Source organism: Apium graveolens, chromosome 6, assembly GCF_009905375.1.
Source record: "Apium graveolens cultivar Ventura chromosome 6, ASM990537v1, whole genome shotgun sequence".
NCBI classification, from domain to species: Eukaryota; Viridiplantae; Streptophyta; class Magnoliopsida; order Apiales; family Apiaceae; genus Apium; species Apium graveolens.
The window spans coordinates 168,735,095-168,743,155 of NC_133652.1; positions in this window are offsets into that span (position 1 = coordinate 168,735,095).

Below are 8,061 nucleotides of genomic sequence, written 5' to 3' on the forward strand. Positions count from 1 at the left end.
TGTTTTGATCAATTTTTGCATGTTTATGTGATAATGACTTGAATTTTGTGGTGATAAATTGATAAAACTCCTTGCATGCTAAGTGATCATCTAGGTATACCTTATGCTAGGCTTGCATGTCAATTTTAAGATGGAATATATGTAGAAAATATGTTGATTGGTTTGAAAAACCCGAATGCATGCATGCATGTGGAATTCTCTTAGTTTGTTGTAAGATTTTGATCATTTGGAAAAAGATTTTGTTAGTGAGCCTTAATTTCAGTAGGAATAATGTGATAATATGGATTTATGCTTCTTGTTGCATGGTAATAATTTGTGGTTATCTTTTATAAAAATATATATCATGTTGTTTCAAAAGCATAAAGGTTTATGAGTTGTAAAGAGTAGTCTCTTTTATTTTGCCATAGTTGCACCATAGGTAAGGATGATCTCACCAAGGGTATTTTGAGAAAAAAAAAGAGTTAGTTCAGTAGAACACCAAGTATAGGTCTTGGTTTAAGTATTTAGTTGTTGATAATTGGGTTTGTCAAGTCAAAACCTTGGAAAATGAGAGTTATAGTTTCTGCAGAAAAATCAGTTTAGTACCCTGAGTTTAGAGTGAGTTTTGACCATGTCATTGATGTGCACTTTGAGGCCCAAGCCACCAGAAGTTAGTATGGGGAGTATATAATAGGTTTTAGGAGTTGGTTGGAGGTTTGCATGTCATTTGGTTAGGTGCACAAGTAGAATAACAAAATCTGTCCAGCAGGGGACAGTTTTGTTGCAACTTGGAAATAGGGAGATTTGGCCATGTCATGGGTAGGCCCTCATTAGGCCCAATTGGGCCTTAGTTAGAGGGTATGTCAGAGAAGTTTTTCCAACCATAGTTCATAGGATATGAGCTAGAACCATGTGTCACAAGTTAATTCAAGTCAGGGCATTTTCTGCCCAGAAAAACAGGGGAACCTTGGACTTTTAGCTTAGGCCCAAGAAGGCCCAAGCCAGGCCTTTGAGCCACATCAAGCTTGTGAGATGCCCTTAGGTCAGGAGAGTCTTGTGTAAAAATTTTGAAGAAAAACTTGTAGTTTAAGAGTGTCTAATGCACTCAAGAAACCTTAGTTACCATTCTGAAATTTGCACCAGTGAGCACTTTCACTTATCACATAGTTTTAGGACACTTAGAAGTGAGTATAAGGTCGACCACCATAGTTGTAAGATAGTATAAGGTCAGTAGAACAAAAGGCACAAGTGAGGGTCAATAGGTTTTGGATAATTTAGGAAAGGCACATTGAGTTAGGAAGCCCAAATTCGAAGACTTCGTTTAGTTAGCGACCAAGTAACTTAAGTGGTGAGTCGAGATCATCCAAGCCTAGTGTGGCATTATGGTGTATATGATGTTATTTGGTATTAATATACGATATGTGATTATGTGGCTACATGTGTACATTTGAAAATATAAAGGTGGATATGAATTAAGTGTGTATAGGCCTAAGTGCCATCCATGTTTAATTTCGGGTTGTAAATAGGTTAAGATGGTAAGAATATATTATAATGAGGATTATTATTATTTATGTAGGATCTCGAGACGAGGGAAAACTTGCCATAAAAGTCGAGTGAAGCTCCAGTTGTTGCTCCTACCAGTCAGACCAGACCAGTCTATCTCAAGGCAAGTGATTCAACTTGACCTTCGCATTTACTGTAAACAGTTCATATATATATCGATGCAATTATCCTGAGTCATTTTGATATATTTAAATCAAGAGTATCTTTTGTTTATCTTTGAGTTACATAGAGATGCCATGAACCCTCGAGTACGTTTTACAAGTAGTTCAAAAGTCTTTCATGATAGTTTAATGCCATGATAAAATAGAGATGTGTTATAATACCTTATTGATCCTTTTGTTTATCATGCTATTGATCCCTGAGAAATCTTGATGTTGCACCCTGATGCTTTGAATTCGACTCTTGAAATAACCTCGATAGAAACTTTATCTTGATACCTAAGAGCCAATCATTTCTTAAATACATTCATGATTGTTTGATAACCCTATCCTTACCCTAAAGCTTGATACCCTGTTATATACTGAGCTGATGATCACTTCCTTTATATTTTAGCACCTCTATCCTATTGGAACCAGTGATGCTTACCTTCTTGATGTTCTAATACCTATACCTTGTCTACAACCATTGCTTTAAGCTTAGTTTGGCATTACTCTTTCATATTATCCAATAGCCTTGCTTAATTTCCTTGTCAAAATTCTTGTTTATGGAAATCTCTCGATTACCCTAATATAGTAAAGTCTAGTAGATCATGGCCCTGAGATTTAGAGTCATATTTCCAGTATTTCAAGTTGATCTATAATCCCTTGATAAAAATAATTACAGTCGAAAGAAATTTTGTCATAAATCGGCATCAGTTTTTAAAATGATTAAAACGTGGATTTTTCAGTCCCAAAGGGGGACAAATGTTTTCTTGAATGGTGGATCTGGACTGAGACGCGAGTCCTTTCCACACTTATATTAGGCTTAAAAGTTGCCTAGGGATTCCCAATAATGTTTTAGAACCCAGCGAGGTTCGGGATTACTTCGCGGCTGATCACCGGCTGTAATCCGTAGCGTCATAAAATGATTTTTATTAAGAACGATTTTAATTTGTTTTGATGCAAGCAAAATGATGCCAACTCACATAAGTTTTATCTCTCGATTATCATTGATTATGTTATTCCATTGTCATTCCTAAAGGTATATCTCGATTTATGCTTTGCATTGTAATGTTAGCACTTGTTGAGCTTTTGGCTCACTTCTTGCTTTACCCTGATATTACAGCTAGCAGCCATGGTTAGATTCAAGCAGACTGCCCGTAAGACCTGTGATGCTGACGCTTATGTTCGAGCTCAGGTAGAATAAGTAATAATAGTTGTGTGAGGACTCGGTATTTGTAATCAGATGTAATAGTTGGTAGTGTTGGGCTGTTTCAAACCCTAAACTGTAAGATCTTGGATTTTGGTTGTGTAATACTCTTTAAAATGATGTAATAGCTATAATTATTTTGCTATTTAAGTTGGGGGTGTGACAAGTTTTGGTATCAGAGCTACGGTTTAGAGTCCCTGAACAGCCCAAATAGGTTATAGGATTTGTGTGTAGGTTATAGATATTATGCGAGAGAGTAGGTTAAGTAGATTATTATTAATACTCCTCTTATTGGTTGTCAGCAAAGGGCGCATTCCTCGTCATCCTCTGGATCGGACGACACTATTGCTTTCTCCGTGTATGCTGAGTTGAGGCGCGAGTTCGACATGCTTCAGGGCAAGTACGACCGACTGATAGACCGACTTAAGAACGTGTATCCGGACAGCCGAAACTATGAAGGGAAGCCCAAGGAGCAGATGATTGCGAGACTTGAGACCTTGGTTGGGTACGTCAACACTAAGCTTGAGGAGATGCCAGCGCACCGGGACCGTACCAGCCAGTATGTCATTCAGATGGTGGCGGATGAGCTCCAGAGCATTGTGAAGACACTTCGAGAGGAAAAGACTACCAAGCCCCGTTCAGATGGAGTGGAGCCTTAGTTCTTTCCATTTATCTTTCATGTTGTTGTACTATCAGACTCTATGGAACCCCCAGTTGTTTCCGTCTTTCCTTTAAATAAGCCTGTTATTTCTAGAATCAGACTATGTCCCAATCCTATGTACTGTGACCTTTAAAATTTCAATAATTATGTGCTATTGTTCCATTTGCTCTCAACTGTTATTTTATGTTTTTATCATCATATCTGTTTAATTTGGGAACTTGACCCCATATGTAAACAAGAATGCCATGCGATACCCTCGAATCATTTTATCATTCATATTTGTTATAACACAACTCTTATTTCAGGATCATGCCTCCCAAAAAGAAGAACCCAACAACCACCTCTACCACAGACCCAAACATTCTTCGACTACTGGAAACCTTGCAACAGCAAACCAATGCTATAGCTCAACAACAACTAACTCTTCAACAACGAATTGAAAACCAAGATAACCGTGAGCCATATCAACCACCTGAACCACCAATACCACCAATTGTCACTTTCAAGGCTTTTCAGAGTGTGAATCCACCTGTATTTCATGATACCACTGATCCAGTGATAGCAAACACATGGATCAAGGAGATGGAAAGGGCTTTTGAGTTGGTACAGTTAGGGGACGATCAGAAGACGCTGTATGCCACTTACTTCTTGAAGGGAGAAGTCATTTATTGGTGGGAATCAGTAAAAGCTATGGAAGTCACTCAGCAGATTTCTTGGGAGAGATTTAAGAAGTTATTTCTGGACAAGTATTACCCTAAGTACATGCAGAATCAGATGGAGCTAAAATTTCTTGAGTTAAAGCAAGGGCAAGTTGGAGAAAACAGGTTCCAAAGGCCAGAATGCAAGCACTGTGGCAGAAGGCACCCCGGAGTATGCAATAAGCTGAGTATGACCTGTTATAGGTGCAATCAGAAGGGACATTTGGCCAATGAGTGCAAGATGCCGAAGCCAGGAGTTACGTGCTACAAATGTGGGAAGACTGGACACATGGCTAGGGAGTGTAAGGCAACAGGACCAGTCAGAGCTCTGATGAACGTGGCAAGTACCAGTGCAAGCGTGCCAGCTGAGGTATTGGCATTACCTCCACCACCCGCACCAACCCCGCAAGCAACAGCAAGGACATTTGATCTAAAGATGAAAGATGCTGTTCAGAATTCTGAGGTGATAGCAGGTACACTTTTACTCAATAATGTCAAAGCCAAAGTATTGATTGATTCGGGAGCCACAAGATCTTTCATATCAGAATCTTTTATTGATAAGATCCAATGTGATAAAACGGTTATGAGTGAGGTAGTAAATGTGGTAATTGCGAACCAAGAGAAAATTCCTGTGAATCAATTTTGTCCAAAATGTGAGATTGATATTTCAGGATATAAGTTCTCGGCCGATTTGATACTCTTCAAGCTGGGAGAGTTTGATATAATTTTAGGAATGGATTGGTTAGGAGAGAATAGCGCTCAGATAAATTGTAAGACCAAGAGAGTGTATTTAAAGACGAAGAGTGGAGAGAAGGTAGTATTTAAGGGACAGAGGCAAGAGCGACTATTTCTTACAATTATTCAGGCTAAGAAGTTACTTAGAAAAGGTTGTGAGTCGTTCCTAGCATATGTAGTGGATTCAGAGAGAGGCAGCCTCAGCATGGAAGATATTCCTGTAGTTAATGAGTTTCCCGATGTGTTTCCCGACGAACTACCAGGCTTACCACCAGATCGACAAATTGAGTTCGAGATCAACCTTGCTCCAGGCACGGAACCAGTTTCAAAGGCTCCGTATAGGATGGCACCAGCAGAAATGAAAGAGTTGGCGAGCCAGCTACAAGAATTATTGGATAAGGGAGTGATACGACCAAGTACATCGCCATGGGGAGCACCTGTTCTCTTTGTGAAGAAGAAAGATGGGAGTATGCGTCTATGCATAGATTACCGGGAGTTGAATAAAGTAACGATCAAGAACCGCTACCCGCTACCAAGGATAGATGACCTTTTTGATCAGTTAAAGGGAGCAAAATGTTTTTCGAAGATTGACTTGAGATCGGGATACCATCAATTAAAGATCAAGGAAGAAGATATTCCCAAGACCGCATTTAGGACCAGATATGGGCATTATGAATTCCTAGTAATGCCGTTTGGTTTGACCAACGCTCCGGCCGCATTCATGGATCTGATGAATCGAGTATTTAAGAAGTATTTGGATAAATTTGTCGTGGTATTTATTGATGACATCCTTATTTATTCTAAATCGGAAGAAGAACATATGCAGCATCTCTGGATAGCCTTGAAGATACTCCGACAAGAGAAGTTGTATGCCAAGTTTACCAAATGTGAGTTTTGGTTAAAGGAAGTTCAATTTTTGGGGCATGTTATTGGAAATGATGGAATTAAAGTAGATCCGGCGAAGATTGAGGCAGTTATGAGTTGGGAGAGGCCAAGGACTCCTACGGAAGTGCGAAGTTTTCTAGGATTGGCCGGATACTATAGAAGATTCGTCAAGGATTTCTCGAAAATCGCCACACCATTGACTAAGTTAACCAGAAAGAATCAAAAGTTTGAATGGAGTGCAGAATGTGAAAATAGCTTTCAAGAGTTAAAACAGAAGTTGGTAACAGCTCCGGTGTTAGTACTTCCAGATGATCAAGGGAATTTTGTAATATTCAGCGATGCTTCACATAAGGGTTTGGGTTGTGTGTTGATGCAACACAGTAAGGTAATAGCATATGCGTCAAGACAGTTGAAGCCACACGAGTTAAAGTATCCGACGCATGACTTGGAACTAGCCGCCATAGTATTCGCACTCAAGATTTGGAGACACTATCTCTATGGAGAAAAGTGTGAGATCTACACGGATCACAAGAGTTTAAAATACATTTTTACTCAGAAAGAGCTCAATATGAGGCAGAGGAGATGGCTAGAATTGATTAAGGACTATGACTGTTCGATAAATTACCATCCTGGAAAGGCGAACGTAGTGGCCGATGCGCTGAGTCGGAAGGAAAGATTGAATGCAATGATAACATCAAAAGAGTTATCTGAAGAAATCGGAAAATTTGAATTGGAACTTTGTGCTTATGGGAAAGTCAAAGAAGTTTGTCATGCAATGACCTTTCAGCCAACACTACTGGAAAAGATAAAGAAGTATCAAGAGGAAGTAATGGAAAAAGAGAAAAATCAGTTATCTGGAGAAGAGATTAATACTAAAAGGGATGAGCAAGGAATACTAAGGTTTTCATCCAGAATATGGATTCCCCATGTATCTGAATTAAAGAATGAGATCCTCCATGAAGCCCACCATTCGAAATTTTCAATCCACCCGGGAAGCACCAAGATGTATCAAGACTTAAAGAAGAACTTTTGGTGGCCAAATATGAAAAGAGACGTGGCAGAATGGGTTGCGAAGTGCTATACTTGTCAGAAAGTAAAGGCAGAACATCAACGACCAAGCGGGTTAATTCAGCCCCTGAAGATTCCAGAATGGAAATGGGAAAATATCGCTATGGACTTTATAGTAGGACTACCGCGAACAAAGTCCGGACATGACGCAATATGGGTTATAATTGATCGTCTTACGAAGTCGGCGCATTTCCTTCCAATAAATGAGAAGTCGTCACTGGACAAGTTGGTTCATCTGTATGTGCACGAAATCGTATTAAGGCATGGAGTACCTGTATCAATAGTTTCAGACAGAGATCCCCGATTTAACTCAAGATTCTGGAAGCAATTCCAGGAATGTCTTGGCACGAAGTTGAATATGAGCACGGCGTATCACCCGCAGACTGATGGCCAGAGTGAAAGAACAATTCAAACAATTGAAGACATGTTGCGCAGTTGTGCAATCGATTTTGCTGGAAGCTGGGACGACCACCTGCCATTAATTGAATTTTCATATAACAACAGCTATCATTCCAGTATCGGCATGCCACCATATGAAGCTTTGTACGGGCGAAAATGTAGATCACCAACAAGTTGGGATGAAGTAGGAGAAGGAAGAATTCTCGGCTCAGAATTGGTACAACAGTTGCATGACTCAGTCAAGTTAATTCAGAAAAGGTTACTTGCTGCTCAAGATAGACAGAGGAAGTATGCGGATCCAGCGCGTAAAGATGTTCAATTCCAAATTGGCGAAGCTGTGTTGCTAAAAGTGTCACCTAGGAAAGGGTTGATAAGATTTGGCAAGAAAGGAAAGTTAGCACCTAGATACGTAGGTCCTTTTGAGATTTTGAGTCAAGTAGGAAAGGTGGCCTACGAGTTGGCCTTACCACCTCAGTATCAGCATGTGCATAACGTGTTCCATGTGTCGTTGCTTAAGAAGTACAATCCTGACGCTAGCCATGTGATAGAATATGAACCTGTAGAAATTCAGGCAGACCTGTCATTTGTGGAGCAACCGGTTAAAGTACTCGACTGGCAAGTAAAGAGTCTTAGAAATAAATCAGTAAAGTTAGTGAAAGTACTTTGGAGGAACCCTAAGGTCGAAGAGTCGACTTGGGAGTTAGAGTCTGATATGCGTTCCCGGTA